This window comes from Ascaphus truei, chromosome 4 (genome assembly GCF_040206685.1).
Source record: "Ascaphus truei isolate aAscTru1 chromosome 4, aAscTru1.hap1, whole genome shotgun sequence".
In the NCBI taxonomy this organism is placed as follows: Eukaryota; Metazoa; Chordata; class Amphibia; order Anura; family Ascaphidae; genus Ascaphus; species Ascaphus truei.
This window is the reverse complement of record NC_134486.1, coordinates 271,938,304-271,959,595: the sequence shown is the minus strand read 5'-3', so window position 1 is coordinate 271,959,595 and position 21,292 is coordinate 271,938,304. Positions and strand designations below refer to the sequence as shown.

The 21,292-nt window shown below is 42.9% G+C and overlaps 1 protein-coding gene across 8 annotated transcripts in view; it reads right to left on the bottom strand.

The window, feature by feature from the left end:
• FUT9 (fucosyltransferase 9) overlaps positions 1-21,292 on the bottom strand; it is a 279,848-nt gene that overhangs the window by 82,041 nt on the left and 176,515 nt on the right. The window contains exon 4 of one of the 8 annotated variants that reach the window (XM_075597482.1): positions 9,440-9,583. The exons of the other annotated variants lie outside the window; for them this stretch is intronic. The gene's annotated coding sequence lies outside the window, so the exon portion shown is untranslated. The remainder of the gene's footprint in view (positions 1-9,439; positions 9,584-21,292) is intronic. 8 annotated transcript variants of the gene reach the window in all.

Below are 21,292 nucleotides of genomic sequence, written 5' to 3'. Positions count from 1 at the left end.
CTACCTCGGACCCCTGCTTGTGACCCCTACTTCGCTTCCTGCTGTTCCGGCCACCGAGATCCTACCCGCCACAGGAGTCTCCCGTGACAGAAAGCAAAGGCCACTTCTGGATCTCGCTGGAACAGATTCTTCTTCTGCATGCACCATTTCCTGCCTGCTGCAACAGACCACATCCGCATGGTTGAAGATAAGTACTTTCGTTTCTTTTTTGGAAATCCAAGTTGGGATTTTGAAAGGTTTTTTTTTGTTGCTGCTAAGTGTTCTGCAAGAATTATTGCGTTCATAACAAAAAAAAACATTTTTTCTGAGACTAGAACTGTTGCTGCAAGAGACTATTGCAGTTTTCTTTGAGATTTTTATTTTTGTGCAGTGCCTGGGTTAACCCTTGCAGTACCTGTTGCCACCTTTTAGACTCTGACTTTTCATTTCCTGGATAGGCTTGTCTCTGCATCACTGGTTGGACCACTGCTGTTCACAGGGTTCTCATTTCAAAGGACGAGTGCTTCTATTATTTTTGTTACTGCATACTGTGATTTTTCCTGCAATCTGTAGTTTTTCATATGATTGGTTCTAAGGTTTCAGGTTTACCTGCAAGTTCCCCTAAAGTTTGTTTCTCTGCAACATATGATATCCCTACGCCTGATATCAAAGGTTTCAGATTTGACTGCAGGGTTCTCTGTCTGATATTCCTATGTCAAAAGTTTCAGATCTAACTACAAGTTTTCTCTGTATTAGTTTCCTGCTGTCTATGATATTTCTATGCCTGATATCAAAAGTTTCAGATTCAACTGCAGGTTTTCTTTGTCTATATGGTATCCCTACGCCTGATGCATAAAGATTTAGATGTAACTGCAGGTTTTCTCTGTCTGTATGATATCCCTACGCCTAATGCCTAAAGTTTCAGATTCAACTGCAGGTTTTTTCTGTCTGTATGATATCCCTACGCCTAATGCCTAAAGATTCAGATATAACTGCAGGTTTCTCTGTATATGTTTTTTCCTTGCATTTATATCTCTGTGACTGATGTTAAAGTCTCAAAGGGTCAGCTCTCCTATCTTGTGTCTCTCTGTGTCTTATATTCCTGTTGTTCATTCTAATGCTTCTGTTTTTAAAACACAATTCCTCTTTACTAGTTTCTTGGGAAGTGTGGTTTAATTATGGCTCCCACTCAAACAGTCTTGAGCAGTAAATGTGAACACAGTACCACTGATTCTTCAGAACTTCTCAAAGCAAGGAAGAAGAAGAAAAAGAAGGGAGGCATTACTGTGGAAGTTGCAGAAGGAATTAAGAATGAAAATTTAACCTCAGAGTCTGCATTTGATGAAAGAGATATGCTGCAGCTTAAGGCAACTCACAGACGTATCCCAAGAATAGTGGAAGAGAAGAAAGATGCTCCTACTCAGACGCTTCAAGCTGCACGAAAAGAGATTGATTGTCTTCATGGACGTTTAGATAAAGCGCAAGAAGCTAAGGCTGCACTACAGAGCGGTCTATCCTCAGCAATTGCTAAGTGTGTTCTCCAGGAAAAAGAAAAACACCAGTTGGAAAGTGACCTGGATGTCATGTCAGGTGAGCTGGAGAAGGCATATGCTGATGCTGCTGAGAATCGGTGCCACGCTTCTAAAAGTAACGAATTCCTGGAAATCTCTATGAAGGAAATTGACAGGCTTAATACAGAGCTTAAAGTCTCCCATGAGGATATTTGCTACTTCAAGAAAGAGATGGAAGTCGATCGGGAGGAGAGATGCTACTTGACAACAGAGATACGTTCTATGAGAGAAATCTTCGAAGGGTTAAATATCAGTTTTGAAACTGTAACCCAAGAGTGCAAGAATCTCTATGTCCAAGTCAGTGAAGGAGATAAGAAGCTCCATGAATTAGGAGAGGAGAAGAAACAGTTGGCCCAGGAAAAGTTAGACGTGCAGACAGCACTGCAGAATGCAGAGAGAGTGCTGCAAGAAGAACGTGTCTCCCTGGAGCGGCGCACACAAGCAGAAAATATGCTGCAGAGTCAGCTGCGAGAACTGCGTACACATCTGCAGGACACCAAAGAGAAATGGGTAAATGCTGAAGAAAAGCAGCGAGTTCTACAGGAAGAAAGTTTCCAGACTGCCTACAAAATAAGTATGATGCAAGATTATTTGAGTACCCAGTGTGTCCCCAAAGAACAGCATGAGGAGCTGAAGGCCACACTGAGCATAACCAGAGCCTCACTGGAGGAAGAGCTAAAGCTAGCAGCTGAACACACATCTCAGCAGCTCACAGCACTGCAGGCGCAGATCGCTGAGCTCAAGACACAGCTTGCTAAAAAGGAGGAGAGAGAGAAGGTTTCCGTCTGTCAAGTGGCTGGCCTGTCACAGCGCTATGAGGTCAAAATGGCCGATGCCTGCAAATTATTGGACCACACAGCCCGTAATAAGGTCCGGCTGCAGCTGGAGCTGGACAATGCCCGGGAGGAGTACCGGCAGCTGCAGATCAAAAATGAAGAAGATGAAACATATTTAAGCTTTACTCTGAGTCAGCTGGGAGATATGGAGTCGCGACTCAACTCCAAAGAAGCTGAACTGACAACTGCATTGAGTGGGAAAAGAAGTGCAGAAGGACAGCTTCAAAAGCTGAAAAATCAAATAGCTGGTCTTAATGAGACTTTAGGTGATACCACGAAACGGCAGTCACAAAAGGAGACCATGGAGCGTGAATTCTATGTTCCCACTTACACATGTGAAAAGTCTGCACCCATCATTGATGCCCACATTCCTGATGTCCATGCCTCTGCAATGGAGTTGAACGTATCCATTGGGAAGTTCCAGATTCCAAAACTAAAAGAGATATATTGGTCACAAAAAGAGACCACGGAAAGTGAATATGTCCCCTCTGCCGCATGTGAAGAGCCTGATGTATCTGTTCCCGATGCCCCTGCTATGACGTTAGACGGATCCCTGGTGAAGTTCCTTGCTATGCCTAATATTCTTGATGCTGATGCCAACGCTCTTGCGATAAGGATAAATGCACCTCTCACAGATTTCCCATCAGCACTTTACGTACACATTAAGTTGGCCTTCCATCAAGATTTCCCTGAAGAGCCTGGAGGGTTGTCCGGAGTTGTTGCTGATCCCTATGTTCCTGCAAAACATGGAGTGTTGTCCGAAGGCCATCGTGAGTCGGCCTTCCATCAGGGACACCTTGCCAAACCTGGAGGGTTGTCAGGAGGATCTACTGGCTCCTCTGCTCCTGCTGTGAAGACAAGCGCACGTTCTTCAGTTTATCTACAAATATCTGATGCGTCCTCTGCTGAGCCTGTGACCTTCTCTGCAAAGTCAAGCTTACTGCTCACAGATACTCTGGCATTTGGGTTGATGCATCCTGACATTCAACTGTTCCGAGAGAGAATTGAATTCCTCTGTCGGCTTTCTGATGGACTTTTTCAGTCTGTACCTGTGGAGTACTCTCTGCCCGCTGACAAACCACCAGAGGTGGGTCACCTTGAGTCCACTTTTCATCAAAGCCTCCGGGAAGAGCCTGGAGGATCGTCCGGAGAACGCTCTTGAGAGGGGGGAGTAATGTCAGGATTGCCTAGACCTCCTGCCTAGCCATAGCTTCCTTGTCCACTGGGTGTGCTGCTGACTTCTGTTGGCTCTGGGTTCCTCTGTCTGTCTTCTTGTTGCTCCTGTCTCTGTCCTTATAGCTTGCTTCCTGTCTGTTGGTTTTGCCTTTGCTTCAAGTCAGACTCCCATGCATGTCTTTGATCCTGATCTGTTTATGTACCTGTACCTGTATTGTAGTCTGCTCACAGTAAAGGTCCTTGCTAGTAATCTGGCTTGTCCCTGGTTATTCCTGCTCCCTGTTCTCAGTCCCTGTCCCGCCCCGCCTGTCCTGTTCCAGTCTCCTCGTTGCCGACCTCTGCTTGTTACCTGACTTCGCTACCTGCCGCCTGCCTCGGACCCCTGCTTGTTACCTGACGTCGCTACCTGCCGCCTGCCTCGGACCTCTGCTTGTTTCCTGACTTCGCTACCTGCCGCCTGCCTCGGACCCCTGCTTGTGACCCCTACTTCGCTTCCTGCTGTTCCGGCCACCGAGATCCTACCCGCCACAGGAGTCTCCCGTGACAACGAGTCTTCCATGCCATATATTTTGAATAACTAATATTTTACTCCATGAAACAGACCCCTTTCCAACAAGTGTAACCTTTAAAAATAATAATAGATGAGGAATTCATAGTCTGTAGATAATAACTTAACTTCAGAGTCAGTGAAAGAAGAGAGCATTTTTTTCCCTAGGCTATGGTGGTCAACTATAGTCCTCAAGTGCCACAAACAGATCAGGTTTTAAGGATATCCCTGCTTCAGTCATTGACTGAGCCATTGATCGAGCCACATGTGCCAATGCAGGGATATCCTTAAAACCTGACCTGTTGGTGGCCCTTTTGGACTGCAGTTGGCCATCCCTGACATTAGACTTACTCTGATTCAGCTAACCGATTATGACATTTCCTTGGTCCCAGTATCAGATGCACCCAACTACGACTAGCACATATTGAATTGCTGACCATTTTACACTTTTTGACGTTAGAGTTCTTCCTTGGAAATGGTGGTAAAATGAAGTGCATTGATACAACAGCATTTTGTGTCCACACTGAATGTACTGAAATTGTTTATACTGTAGTTGCATTGCATCAATATGTTCTCCACAAAGGATAACAACTGAAACAACTGTAAAGAAACCCTATCTCCTTCTGGTTGTGTGCAGAATACATTAGCAGTATCAAAGTGTTCTTGCAGCTCATTTTTCACTGTCATTGTCCTGAAAGGCAATCTCAGAAGAGTCATAAAGGTTTTAAGTAAATCAAGTGTTTGTGAAAAAGATAAATAATTGCTGCTAAATGGTTTTTCAGGATAAATTAAAATAATAAGTATTGTATTTAAAGTACTGTTTATGTGTTACTTGTTCAGTGTCCAACGGCTGAATCTCCCTTAGTACTATTTACAGTACTATCCATGATCCTAATTGTAATTAACAATTAACGTTAACCTTTAAGAAATGTGTTAATAATGTTTTTCTTTACATTCAACATAGATCTGTATGTGCTGAAATGTATCACCAACAGATTTCAACTACAAATTGTTGTGAGATTCAATGGGGAAGAATTCAGAACACTACCCACATTTGTTTTCCCATTCAATTGTAACTTATCCTTATCTTTTCCTATCACTTTGTAAATGCCCCAGCAGTAAGGCACAGGTAACAATGGGCAAAATAGCTTGATGCATTAATGCCATGAGATGAATGTTCAAAATGTGTATCTGTGAAATGTCTTCTTAATTTTTGTTTAAAGAAGAGGGCTTGATACTGTACATACTCATTTTCATACTATGAAAAGTGATACGTTAATTCCTTTTAAGATTATCTATGGCTACAAACATACAATATGTATTATTCTTCTCTTGTACTTTAAGCCACTATGATCCATATTCACTAAAAGATGCTAAGTTTTAACCCTTAACTCCCACGCAGGGGGTGCAAAAGTGTTTAACTCTTTAGTGAATATGAGTTACAGCAATGTCATGGTGTAGAAAATCTATTTTGCGACAAGTTCTTATAGAGTGGAGATATCTGTAAAACCCTTCAGTGTATTTTACTGTACATATATTTGACTGGTTAATGGGTGTAATTGAATCCTATATGCTGATCCTTTTATAGCATGTTACAGTACTAGCTTTTGAAGGTCATTTTAGAGTAGCACTTATCAATAATTTAACATATCTACATATCATGGCATCGACAATTTAGGGGGTTAACTGACTTCCTCTCAGAGGAATAGGACAAGAAGAAAATGGCACCTTAGGTGTATATAACTGCTCGTCTTCCACCTAACACCAGTTTCAAATATATTTGCAAAGTGTTAATACAGCATCCGCAACTTCCATTACTTCATAGGAGACCCCAATAATAAACATCATTTTAGGGAAGATAAACAATGTCATGATTAGAGGAAAGGAAAATATTGTAAGTAAAATGTATTTTCTCTGTGTCCCACATGACATCGGCAACTAGTGGGATTTCCCAAATCTTAAGTAACTTAGGGCAGATAAAAAAAACAGAGCCCTCAAATATAAGGAATAATTCTCTTAATATTATTTGGGAATTGCTTGAAGCACATTGTGCCCAAATTGTGCGTATTCTGAGGCTAGTAGGTCTAACTTATCTTACTATATATTTCTGAAAGTGTCCTATGTGTCCGTGTCTGTATGTGTCTCCCTGTGTCCCTCCCCATGTCCCTAGCGGCAATCTCATTGGACCTTGGGCCAGGCCAATGAGATTGCTCCCTTGGCCCGCCCGCCCGCCCCCGCACACTCTCTCATTGGCCTGAGGCGGAGTGAAGGAGACACACACACTAGGGGGGGTGTTACATACATTTGCGGGGCTCACAGTGTTAGCAGCACATCTCCCGCTCTCTTACCTGCCGGTCCCGGAGGCTCCGCCTCTTCCTCCGCCTCTCCCTGTTTCCCGCGCTTTCACCCCCCCCCCCCAGCGCCGCTACAGTCAGCGGGGGAGCGGAGCGAGCGCCGGGACACAGCGGGGGAGCGGCCACAACACGCTGCCTCCCGCCTCAGATCCACGTGGGAGCTGCCAGACGGGTGAGGGAGCTGCCGGACGGGTGAGGGAGCTGCCGGACGGGTGAGGGAGCGGCGGGACGGGTGAGTGAGCGGCCTTCACCTCCCCTCACCCCCCTTCACCTCCCCTCACTCACATCCCCTCCACCCCCCCGCACCGGCGCCGCTACAGTCAGCGGGGGAGCGGAGCGAGCGCCCGGGACACAGTAGGGGAGCGGCCACAACACGCTGCCTCCCGCCTCAGATCCACGTGGGAGCTGCCGGACGGGTGAGTGAGCGGCCGGACGGGTGAGCGGCCGGACGGGTGAGTGAGCGGCCTTCACCTCCCCTCAACCCCCTTCACCTCCCCTTCACCTCCCCTCCACCCCCCCTTCACCTCCCCTCCACCCCCCCTTCACCTCCCCTCCACCCCCCTTCACCTCCCCTCCACCCCCCTTCACCTCCCCTCCACCCCCCCTTCACCTCCTTTCTGCCCCCCATTCACCTCCCCTCACCATCTCCCACCACCCCCCCTCACCACCCATCCTCCTCACCTCCCCTCCGACCTCCCCTCCGCCCCCCCTTCACCTCCCCTCCGCCCCCCTTCACCTCCCCTTCACATCCCCATCACCACCCCTCCAACCTCACCTCCCCTCCTTCAATGCCTTTCGTCCGCCCTCCCGCCTCTGCCTTTCGCCCACCCACACTTCTGCCTTTCACCCGCCCACCGCTCACACCCCTGCGCCACACAGCCGCCGCACGCACTCAACAGACACCCGCCACACTCGACACACACCCGCCGCCTCTCACCCACCCCACACACTCGACACACACCTGCCGCCTCCTGCCCCTAAGCAAAAACATCACTGACCAGCTGTCACCCGCACTCGCCACACACCCGCCGCCTCACACCCTAGCAGGACCCCGACCCACAGCCAGCACTCACTACCCACACGCCACCCGTACTGAACACCCACCTGCCGCCTCACACACGCTCACACCCTAGCAGGACACACGCCTCACATTTTCACATCACTTATGTCACCAAAATATACATTGTACTGTGGTGTGTTTACAATAAACCATTTTTATACAACATCGTATTACATTTTCTTCCATCTTTCTTTTCAACATTATTATCCAACCTTTACAACAAATAGTCACCTATTGTTCCACGATTTATAAATAATACTACCTATTACGGATTTACATCCCGGACAACGCCGGGTATATCAGCTAGTAGTATCTAATAAAAGTAGATACTGAAGCCAAGGTGGCTGCCTTACAGACCTGATCAGCAGAGGCAGAACCTTAATCTGCCCATGGGATAGTCATAGATTTGGTGGAATGGGCCTTAAGGCCTACCAGAGTTTTTAAACTAGAGGCCTGATACGAAATGTGGACAGTTTTCTTGATCCAAGGGGAAATAAAACTGATGGAGGCTATTAAGCCCTTTTGAGGAACGTCGTACAAAACAAAGAATCTGTCACTTTTATGGAAATAATCTGTGTGCTCACGGTATATTGAGAGAGCTCTGAAAACATCTACGCAATAAAAAAAAATTCTCAATCTCATTATGAGTATTAGGACAGCAAGGCACTATGATGTCCTGGTTTAAATGTAAAGATGATAATATTTTTTATCTAAATTTGGGTACTGTTCTCATGACAGTTTTGTTCCGATGTACTGTATAATAAAAAATGGAGATAGTGCAGAGAACACTGGTAGTTCTGAAGTCCTGTCTGGCTGGGGTAAAGGTTAACAGGAATATTATTTTCATGGTGAGGAATGATAAAGGAGTCTTTTGTAAAGGTTCAAATGAACCTGATGTCAAGGGTGATGACCTTCCATCATCGTAAGGGCTGTTCTATAGTGCGCGCGCTTTCTATGCCGTCCGTGCGTACGTGCGGCAGTTTTAGTTGGCTGAGGTTAGTCAGCCTTTCTATAATGGTGAGCGCGCATGGTAGTGTGCGTGGAACCGACCGACAGGGGGGGAAGATGCGTAAAATAAAGAATTTGCGCTGCTACCGCTGCTGAATTGTGTGTGTATGTTCAATGTTAATAAACAATTTATTAAAGTATTTATTTATTTCGAAACTTATTTTATTTAACACACACACACATACAGTACCTCACTTGCTTACAGCATACACACAAAAAGCGTGCGGCACGTGCACGCGCGTTCGCACAGGCACGCGTGCGTACGGCCGCAGACACTATAGAACGGCCCTTTGCCCGGCTACAGGAACTATTAGCAACCTTGCGATAGGTCAAAATTTGGCTCTCACGCCAAAGATTGGTTTCCCAGTGCCCAGATAGGCTTGTGAGGGTATTATAAGCCCATGCACGCTGTTGGGAAGGTGTTCCCTGCTTTTACATTAGAAAGGATAGCATGCGATACCAAGAGACGTTTTCATCATCACCACGGATTTGTACCCCGCTCAGGATTTCGTTACATTAGATAAGGACTTGGAAACGAATTCTGCAAGGGCAGAACGAAATTATTTCATTTGGCGAAGATATAGGGGTGGCAAGTTGCGCACCTAGCCAAAAGACTGCATCTTGTTTCCTGCTCGCGTATCAACCCCGCTTCTGGGAATTGATACCTGGAGACCGGATTGCATGAACTTTCGTTCCAGAAACCTTATATTTCGTTCCCGTAAGTGTTTATTTGTGATAATTTTGTAATTCCAGCTGTGTGTGTTCTTTATGTAAATAAATACAATTTATTTTATTTCATGCTTTATTCAATCAAAGGATCCAGATGGTAAAATGTTAATATGCTTCTGTAACACTAAGGATGTAACATTTACCTTAATTAAAAATATATAAATAATAATATGTTATACCTAGGGTTTTTCCTCTTTCTCTGAATCTCACTTCGATATCTCATGGCTGTTGGGAGTCAGTTGCTCATTCTTCCAGTATGGTTTTAAAAAGCTGTCAAAGTATTTGGTATTGGAGGAATTGATCTCTGTCTGTCTTTTTGAATCCTGTATGTGATGTGACAAAAAGCGCATTAAGTAAGGGGAGAAGAAATGGGTTAGGGAGAAAGCAAAAAGAAGGTGAAAGAGGATTCTAGGGTGATGATTTTTATTGCAGGTCTGAAAATGTTCAGGTCTTTAAGGAGGGGAGTTTAAATGGGTAATGTAATAAGGGAGTATAAATCATACACATGATACTCAGCAGATCGTAGAACTGTCAATTTATGCCTTAATGAAATTGAGTAGTATGTACAGGTACAGTGACAAAGTGCTTATTTGGTCACAAATTGTACTGTAATACCCATATGTCTGTGACAGACAGGGTCCCTGGATGGTTGAGCTCCATGGGACCACTCAGACCTTTTAGATAAAAAAAGAATACGCAAAAGTATTTACTTTTGTTAGGAGGGAGGGATTGCCACTTTAAATACAGTACCTTAATCTGTGGTCTGATTTTCTGCTATTTAAATGGGTCCAAGTATTTTGGGCATTTACTGAGTACTAGGGGATTGGGGAGTATTTTTTTCCAAGATTTTTTTCCAAGTATGATTAATGCCCACTTCAACAGCATTTGTGAAATACTGTAAAAAGTGTGGCTAGTAACTCGTCATTAATCTTTAGCTCATGAAATCCCCAAGTGATACTGTCATGCAAAAGATGGTTAGTTTTACATTAGTAGGCTATATCCAGCCTTCGCTCTCAACTCGCAAAACATTGACAAATTATTTGCACTTTTCAACATGAGCAAAACAGATTTTTATATTACATAATAGGTAACAAAACAGATTTTTATATTTCATAAGTGAACAAAACAGATGTTTTCATTCTGCAAGATCTCTTGTGGTGAGCTTGGACTGAAAAGTTGAGCATTATAGTTATGTGAATGTTTTAATTTGCTTAGTAACATATTTTTCTTAATTTTGAGCTTTATGCAAAAATTGTTGTGAAAGTTCACATAGCTCAGCTATGTGTAAAAATGCAACATTTGTGTCCGATTACAGCAACATTTGAGATTTTCCACAGAATTTTGTGAAAATGGCAGTATGAGCCAGATGACCTCAGGTCATATGTCCCCAGTTCTACAAATTTCTTCAAAATGGGCTCTGCAACATAACAAAAACTATATTTTCCTTTGTTTGTAATCTTCAGCTAAAACAAATAGCACATCTCTATTATGCACTAGAGCATATAACATAAATCTGTAAAAAAACAAATGATCATACCTTACTCACACGGGCACAGTACATAAAGGTGATCTATAATTGTTCAAAAATTGGTTTATGAGTAATCTGATATACAGTATATAAAATAAAAAATTAATAGATTATACCATTCTTTGGCTAACGAAATACTTTTATTTGTTCGAGCTTTCGAGATACACTGATTTCTTCTTCCGGCGGTGTTAAAATGAATAAAGCAAGAAATGATCTGCGCAAAACTGGAAAGTGACTTTCTTTCCACCTGTCATTTGAAACCCCTTACATACCTTTGGTATATCCTCCTGATTTGCATCTGTGGTGAACAGGACCTCATACAGTTCCATGAGAACTTCAATACGTTCCACCCCACCACCAACCTCAAACTCACCCTTTCCCCGGATGAAGTATATTTCCTAGATACCACCATTACTATAAAGAACAACCAACTACAGACTTCTGTATACCGCAAACCTACAGACAGAGCCAGCTATTTGAGGGAAAACAGCTTCCACCCAACACACACTAAGCATTCAACCATCTACAGTCAAGCCATACGATACAATCAGATATGCTCCGACACAGCAGACAGAGGCCAGTGGATTACAACTTTGAGATCGGATTTCATAAACCGTGGATATAACAGAATTGTAGACCAGGAAATCCAAAAAGCCACCAGAATACCAAGAAGTGATCTCCTTGAACCCAGACAGAAAGAGACAAGCGACCAGGGAGCTGCTACTACATAGGGGAGGGGGGACAGGGGCAAAACAAGAGAATTAATCTGAATCGCCACAGCATCATACGCGAACAAGAGACAGTCCTGTCGGCGAAAATGTCTCTGACTCTGGCCAAAAGATGAATGATCTGAAGGTGGCCATACACAAAGGTAATCTTAAAACACCGAAAGACAGATGGTTGCATGAATACAAATTTATGCAACTATTCGGGACACTTAGCGGTGGCCTAAGCCGAGACCACAGTTTCATGAGTCACTACTGACACGAGAACTCTTTCGCATGAGTGCTAAAGGCCATGTCTATACATACTGTACTGTATGAATGCACACACAGCTGCCTCTTACACATACAAATACTCAATCTAATTCCATCCCTATATACCAATAAGGACCACATAGTATCTAAATACATTTATAGTAATGCAACACCCTCTTACATTTCCACACCCACCCACACCATTGGTATACACTCCCACTCCACACCCACCTTTTGAAAAGCGCTGTATACACTGTGGGCGCTTTATACATTTATATTTACATATATACATACATACATACATACATACATACATACACACACACTTACATCACCAACATTTAGGGATCATTTAACATGTTAGCCGAGCTTAATAAAAAAATAATAATAGACAATACATTCTGTGGTTAATGAAATGCTTTTATTTGTGCAAGCTTTCGAGATACATTGATCTCCTCTTCCAGCGGTGTTACAATGGATAAAGCAAGCAACGGTTTTACTTACAAACAGTGCATCTTGGAATGTTATCTGTGACTGAAACCTATCCCTCCCCCCTGAGCAGTATGCAATTTATGACTTCAGATGTTAAATGATCCCTAAATGTTAGTATTTATATTTATATTTCACACTAAGGTATTTGTGCACTCACAGTTTACCTTTATAAAAAGATAACTTTCCTACTGGCTTTGGCCAGCTTTTAACTGTACCAAATCACAAATAAGCATATGCTTAATTTATTTAACTTTTCAAAGTTTAGTTTACCGGACAATAAGAAATTGTACATATTCAGTGTAGGTACCTGCTAAAAACAGTCTACCTTGACAGGGTTGGCAGGCTTAAATCATGTTTTGATCAAAATATGCAACCAAACAACTCTTTTGTTATACAGACTTAGGTTCTAAATGTAAAAATGTCACTAGTATACAGGAGCGCCAACGAGAATTCTAAAACGTGCCTTAAACTTGCCTTGGAAAATCTGGGGCTATCACCAACAAGATCCAGGTACATGCTGCAAACATTTCAGTAATATTTCTGCAGAGACTAATGGCCCATCGGATTAACACAGCAGGGGTCTCTGACAGTCCCATTCAGTTTGAATGGGACTGCCAGGGACCCCCGCTGTTAATCCGATAGGCCATTAGTCTGTCTGCAGAAATGTCACTGAAATGTTGCAGCATGTACCCAGGATGTACCTGGGTCTTGTTGGTGATTGCCCTAGATTTGTTTGAGAATACTCGTCGGCACTACAGTATTTTAGCCCAATTGGTAGGAGCGCAGGAATTGTTCTTTGTTGTCCAGTAATGAAATAACACTGCAACATTTATGGATCAATAGCATGGGAAAACAATTGTTAAGGTTACTTGATCTTCCATTAAGGAATTCAGAAGTTTCACATGTAAAGTACAGTGATTTCAAGTCTGCTCAACATATCATAGTAGAAATGGAAGGAAGCAAAGGATGCACTGCAACTGGATAGTTGTTTGAAAAAATATATATAGGGCAAACTCCAAAATAAAATCGAGGGTTATTGTATAAATTCACACATGGTGTACACAGCAACCGCACCTTGGTACCCTCGATTTTATTTTGGAGTTTGCCCTATATATATTTTTTCAAACAACTATCCAGTTGCAGTGCATCCTTTGCTTCCTTCCATTTCTACTGTTCTACGACATCAGGAGTGCACGCAGAGGAACCTTTACTTGGCTTTGGCATCCTGGATTTCAGCTCACCCCCAGGGCAGGTAATGGGCATTAGCCCTCATTTTATTACCTGTTATATCCATGGGGTGTTTATACTATTTGGTGGGATGTGCATTATTGACCATATAGGCGGTAGTCATGCAGACTGACAGCTAGGTCTTTATTTTTGCCTCTCCGCATAGGATGAAGCTTACACATGAGCCTAAGGACTATACAGTATACAGTGTTCCTTCTCTGGACTTATGTTTCTAAATACCAAGATGTTTGTGCACACACACAGTATTTGATCATCGCTCTATCAACCTCTCTTCAACATATCATAGAACTGATATTGCTGACACTTACAGTATGAATGTCAACATGTAAAACAATGTTTGTAATGTAACTAATTATGTTTGAGATCAGGGGCCCCATTTTGCACAGACTAGATTTATATAAATGTATTAGAATAGACATTGGGCACCAATCCTAAGAAAAGACATTATGGAACTATGTAACTATGTAGACAAAATAATAACAATAATATAGAGAACCAGAATTGCACTCATAGGGCTATACATGTAAATGTAAATGTGCCAGATAATTTTGATAAATATCACTCAAGTCTTTATCAAGCAATGAGTTATCTAAGTTGTCATGATATCATGAGGTATTAGGTATTTGAATCAATCTGGTACACAAGGGGTTAACATTGGTTAATAATTGCATTAAAAAAAAAACAAGAATTGTGTTTAGGGCCTGCCTGTCAAGCCAGGCCTGTGATGTACAGGATTGAGGTTATCTCAAGGATATCTCAATTTACCATCTGTTTTCCAGAGATGGGATTCAAATATGGTTTTCCTGATACTAGAAAAAACAAGATCCTTTTAAATAACCCTTTAAAATTATTCTTAGAAGGGGTTGTACAGAGTGTCAAGGGGTGTGACCCTACCGGTCAAAATATATGAAATATGAAATGATGGTCCTGACAGCAATTCATAAGAATAACAAATAGATATGTATTCCCATAGTGATTACACGAATCAAATCATACCACCCATTTCATGATCAGGAGGGAGAAAAGACAGAAAACTGTTTCTCCTGCAAAAATTGATGTAAGGCTGTCAAATTTTTATGCAGGAGTGTATGTTAAGTACACAGACACAACAGCATCTGTCTATGTATTTTAGGAACAAAGTTATGATGTTTTTTATATATTGAGGCACACTGCAAAGTAAAAAAATAAAAGTTTATTTTCTTTTTAAGTCATGAATGTCAGCCAGAGCTGATTTACGACAGGGGTGGATTATGTTGGTTTTAATTGGAGAAGAAGAGTACATAAATCTTACTAAGGTACAATATTATAAAAATCAGAGATCTACAGAAGTGTGTTTTGGATCAGACACGTGAATTTTCGTATTTTCTAAGGCTGTGACTTTTCTGTGAAGGACCTGACATATGGTAACATACTGTATAGGGATTTCGACTTATGTTTTATCCTGTTATTTGAAGAAATTGTCTGCATTTTCTTGTAATCTTTTTTTCTGTAATCTAAGCACTGTACTTTTATACACTAAAGCTAATCTTTAATATGTAATATTTTGGGCTCTGATTGAACTGTTGCACACTTTGTAGAGAGTAAATTACATTTTCGGACACATTTTGCTACAACATATTTTTGTGTGTTAAGTGCATAGTTTTGCTTCAATAAACAGGAACTGGAGGGGGTGCGTGCATGACATCCAAGCGTATGCATGCGTGCTGAGAAAGCTCCGTGCATCCTGCTACATAGAATACATTATAGCCTCCGATCGGCACCTTCTATTCAGGCCAAAGTCACTGCTACGAGTGGGGGAATTCCTTGGCATGACACTGAAAAAGATCTCTGTTCCAGATCTGTCCCGATTCGACCACAAGGAGCCCGCGACTTCAGAGACAAAAGAACATGGCGCGAAGGCGTGCAGGCTGAAGCACGCGCCATCGGTTTCAGACCAGGAGCAGGAGGAAGAAAGGGATACAGCAATTACCAAGCAAGACCTTAATGGTATGTTCAAAGAAATGCAAGATGTGTTCCAGTCAGCTTTGGACAAAGCAGTAGTAGAGTTTAAAGCAGAAATCTCTTCACTCGCTAACAGGACCGCAGAGCTGGAAAACAAAATGGACGCTACCTTACAAAATCAGGTAAATACAGACAATGAGGTCCTGTGGCTCAATGAAGAGATAAGAGCCATGAGAGATAGCATGGATGACCTGGAGAATAGAGAGCGAAGGCAGAACCTACAAATTTGCCACATTCCACAGACAGTGTCCACAGAAGCATTGCAGCAATATCTGTCAATTGACCCCCAACTATAAGATGGTGAATTGCTGATTGTCAGGAAATAGCCCTGACATCGTTTCCTAAATCTCCCTCTCTCCCAGTTCCTTTCTCTGTCCACCGGGTGTTCTGCTGTTTTCTCTCTGCTCTGGGCTTCCTCTGTCTGTCTCCTCTTGTTGCTCCTGTCCTCTCTCCTTATAGTTTCCTGTTTCTCCCTTGCCTTTGTTTTGTGCCCAGGCTCCTTATAGCCATGTTTCTGTTTCTGCTCCTTGTGGAGTCCTGTACTTAATAAAGGCCCTTGCTAGTAATCTGACTTGTCCCTGTTTGTTTCCTGCTCCCTGCTCCCTAGTCTCAGTTGCTGTTCCCCTGCCTTGCTCCTGCCTTCCTGTTGCCAACCCCTGCCTGAACCCCTGGCAATCCTTGCTTGCTGCCTGCCACCGAACCCTGCCTGTGATCCTGATGATCCTGCTTGCTGCCTGCCACTGAACCCTGCCTGTTACCCCAACAATCCTGCTGGCTGCCCGCCACCAACCTCAGCTCGTGACCCCAACAATCCATACTCCTTGCTGTTCTGGCCACTGAGGTCCTACCCACTCCAGGAGTCTCTCTCATGACACTAATGGACAGAGCTCACCTAGCGCTGGGTCCGAGATTTGATGACCATAAAAGAAGTAGGGACGTGGTGTTGAGGCTTCATTAATACGTGTCTAAAGAAAAGATAATAAAGGGGTGCAGAAACAGAGGTTCAATCAACATCCAAAACTCCCCTATCCAGATCTTATAGGACCTATCCAGGTTGACCAAAGAAAGATGAAGAGGACTATGACCGGTGACAGCAATACTTCACAAAAAGGGTATACGCTATTGGTGGGCCTTCCCATTCCGCCTTATAGCTAACCATGGAGGGAGGCAGGAAGGAATCAGCATCTTTCCTATCAGCGTTAGCTCTGGAGCCCAAGAGCAGACCGGGCCAGCAGCAATGGACTCAGGACGACAACCCAGGACAAAATCGGTCAGCTGAGGGGGCGACGGACCGAGGAGGGAAAGATCAGGACCAGCCAAGCACTTGAGAAGTCTCATGTGAATCCCTTTATTGGGTAACACATTTTGGAAGGAACAGTATGAGTCTGCGGCAGACTCTTTGACCAAAGATTTGACGTCCCATGACTGTCCAAAGAAGCCCAACTTGGAGCTGTTGTTTTCTTATCTGTTTCTCTCTCTGTCCCTTACGTTGAACTGCAGGACCAGCTCTGCTCGTACTTTGAAATCATTTGCCCATTGCCTGGGTGATAGGATCAACTTTGCGGAGGGGAGAGGCCCCCAAAGGTTTGCAAGAGGCTAAGACCTGCACAGTGCAGGGGAAAGAACTGACTGAGGGGCCAGGCGAGGGGTGAGTGGGCCTTGGCCCAAAGAGTTTGAAAGGATGTATCTTTTGTGGGTTACACACCACGCTGTGACTCAGGAAACAAACACAAAGGACTTTAAGCCCCCTTAAAGAAAAACAGCAGCCCCTGCTCCAACGTTAACAGTTATGGAATGCTTAGTGGAAAAATGCAAAGTTTGATATATGTTTTCCCACAGGTTGTTTACCCTCTCCACCTTTAATGTGTGTTATGGGAATTATCTAGATGTAGAGGGAGGGGTCAGAAGAGAAAGAGCTCAGAGGGATATTATTGTATTATACAGTAAAAGCTTTTAGTTTTTATGCTTATATGTTCCAAACTCTGTAAAAGTTGGTTTAAAAGTTCATTACTGATTCTTTAAGTAAGTTAAAACAAAGATGTGATCAGGAGATGGAGATTAAGTATTGGCAGGGTGTATGCTGGAGAAGGGAGACCAGCATACCTGATGCCGGGATGACCCCAGTAGGGCCATATGCCCGCTAGGCCAAGCCAAGTAGGGAGTGGCTGCAAAACTGAGATGAGTGGCTGGGTACACTCATCTTACGTTACAACCCAATTTTTGTTTTGTTTTTTTTCCCCCACTCTCCAGACACGGGAGAGTTCCCCCATCCCCCTAATTTCTATTCCTTTGCTCCCCACAACAATCAAAATCTTAGAAATCAACTTTCACAATAGAAAGAGAGACACGAAATCTGGAATGACTAACCAAATTCCATTAAAGGTAGTGTCTTTAAATGTCAAGGGTCTGAATGCTAATAGCAAGCGTAGACTGGCCCTAAAAGAATTTAGGAAACTGAAAGCGGACATTGTTTTTTTGCAAGAGACGCACTTTGATACGCAAGAGCCACCTAACACTTTTAGGGGGACAAACTCTGTAGCATTCTATTCGTCTTTTACTAGCAAAAAAGGGTGGTTGGGATTCTAATAAAACATGACATACTGTTCCAGACAATAGAGATTAAAAAAGACTGAGAAAGGAGATCCCTTGTGGTGGATGGCCTTCTTTCAGGCCTACATATCAAACTAGTGAATGTCTATGAGCCTAATGAGGGACAAATTGATTTTTTATAGAAAACGTTGGAGTCTGTGGGAGATAGCCGAGAACATTCAATGATCCTGGGAGATGACATTAACATGGTCCCGGACACTGACGTAGATAAATCCACTCATCCAGGGCAATCACATTCTGCAATGACATATAAAACAGCTATCAAATTCAGAGGTCTAATCATAGAATTTGGCCTGCTCGACGCCTGGCATCACTCACATAAAGGACAGAGAGATTACTCTTTTTACTCGCCCCCACAGGATTCGTACTCAAGGATCAATAATATATTTGTAACCCCTAACATCCTGGAAGTATTGGTTCATTCAGATATAGGGCCTATTATACACCTTGATAAAGGGCTTATAGCCTGAAACGCGTAGGTGTGTTACCTGCTGCTGCTGTGGGGGGCTATGTTTGATCCTTTTACACATTAAAGTGTTTTTTATGCTACCGTGAGCCTCCTCCTGCTTCCTTGGCAGTGCACTGCCCTTCTCATCCATTCCTGCTCAGTTCTGCCTGGTGGATTGCACGCTGCTGATTGCTTCTTTGGGACTGCTCCTATGGATCTTGGAAGTTCACAGTGAGTTGCATTTATGGGGTGATACCCTCATTTTTCACTGTATGGGACAATTTATGTACTGCTTATTGGTGTTTTATGGCACTAGGTACTAGTCCCCTACCCCTATTAGGGTTATCATAATTTATAGAAGCATATTTGGAGTGGTCCCAGCGCTATTCTTATACATTTAAAGGCTGGCTTATTCGGAAGCACTGGTTTTCTACATCACTATTTTCAGACACTGCTGATATCTGTCCCATAAACAAGTAGAAAAGAAATCAATACGAGATTATGCAATTTAAAGAACAGAAGCGATAGACAGCACTCAGAATAGAGAATGGACTTAATGAAGGGTGCCAAAAGAACAAGGAGGACCCTAATTCCTCCAGAATAATAACCAAATTACAGTAGTGTGTTTCAACACTCACTGACTTATAAAATACTCTTAAACGTAGGAATAAGTCAAATTATTCTTTTAAAATAATTGAAGCACTAGATATAATAAACTGGAATAATATATGCGAATCACAAAAACTCAAAAAATTACCCAAACATACAGAAATATGGGGGAACAACACAGGGGGAGGGGGAAAACAGGAAAAAACACAAGGGGAACGTGGGGGGTAGGGAGGGAAAGAGGAGGAGGGATGTAGGGGGGCAACATTTTGGAGTTAGGACTCCTTCCTCATGCCCATTCCCTCAGGTCCTCTAGGACCAAAGGTACTTCCCTAACCCTGTGTCCCCAACAAAATATGTTCAACCCCCAAAAAAGCAATGTGATAGTAATATAAATGCAAAAATGCAAAATGAAGTCCAGATGGAACAAAGCGGATGTAAATCCAACCGTATAATCTCATTAATCTGTGAATTGTCAACACTCTCTTTACAACAGGTGATATCCAAGGGGTTGGAGTTAGATCCATGTTGGGATCTACATACTAGGTAGCAATGAAATCAGTTTAAAGCATGTTTAACTATTCTAGAGCACTGGAGTTTATTAAGTAGATAACATGATCAACAGTATCAAAAGCCTTTGCAAAATCTAGGAATATTGCACCAGTGAGTTGTCCCAGTTCCATTCCACACTGGATCTCATTGCAAACCTTTAGCAGGGTAGTTACCGTGGAGTATTTGGGGTGAAGCCAGATTGGAATTGGCTAGGGAAATTTGTCTTGGTATAGTAATCGCTTAATTGGGATTGAACACATTTTTCCATGACTTTGGATAGTATTGGCAGAAGAGTGATTGGCCTGTAGTTTAGTGAAGATTGGGACAACTCTTGCAGTTTTCCAGGTCTCAGGGATATGGCTTGCAGATAGAATAGAGTGACTATGGAAGCAATTGGTTTGGCAATGGCTGGGGCACCAAGTCTTAGGAACTTAGATTGCAATGTCAGGTCCACATTGGCTGCTTAGTTTTCATTTGTGGAGCGCTTGTGTAATCTGCAATCAAGAAATGGACACAATATTGTTGTGACATCCATTTATGATGTAGTAGGTTACAGCATTCACTGCTGGATTCCTCCACCACTTCCAGTTTTTTTTTAGCTCTTACTGTACAGTGGCTTTTAGGTGTTTACGAATCCTCCTAGGCTTTCGTTTCACCCTTACACCATAGTCTGTTACAATTTTATGTTCAATCAATCTTTTCATCTTTTTAAAGATGTCCCAGAATGATGCTACTAGCTCCTTATCTGGTGAAGTTGTTGATTAGAAAGGTTCTTATCAATTAACAGGTTCAATTCGCTGTGTATTGATCTGGCTTCAGGTCGAACTTCTTGTGCCGAGTTAACTTGACGAATAAGGAACGCATTCCGTTCTGCCAATGGTTTCATGAGGTTCACGTGAAATACATGTGACCTTCTATGTCAATCTGGTCTTCAGATCTCCTAATCTACCTTTCCTACTTTATTCAACATTTTGTAAGGCCGTTGCCATTTTGCCAACAATTTACTTTCAGAGGATGTTAGTAACAACAATGATATTCAAGTGAGTATTCATGTTGCAATAGTTTCCTTGAGTGAAGCACATATTGGGGGGAAAATTTGGATGAGTCTCGGATCGGCTGGTTTCTTTGGTCTGTGGATTTATCGCCATTATCTTCCCCCTCAGGAGGAATTCCTATTAATAATCTGCGGTTGGACTGTTATAAATTTGCACTCAGGTTAATTCTGAGGGCAGAAAGAGAGAACAATCTGAATGCGGATTTTTAAGAGTCCGCGGTGTGGATTTCGGATGCAATATGGAATCGGACTGTGGATTCTTAAAAATGCACCCGGATTGTATTCAGTGGTGGATTCAGTAGAATCCGCTCACGTTTTTTAGTACCCAATCCATGGACAGATTTTGGTAGGGGGGACGGTTTTGGTCTAAAAAAAAACCTGGGAAATTCAAGGAAACGGATTTGGACTGGTTCACCAATCTCTATCATGGAGCTCCTTTAAGCAGTTTAGCACATTTGGTCATGTCCGCTTTACTGCAACTAAATCTCTACTGGCGTTTCGCCGTAGGTGACCTTG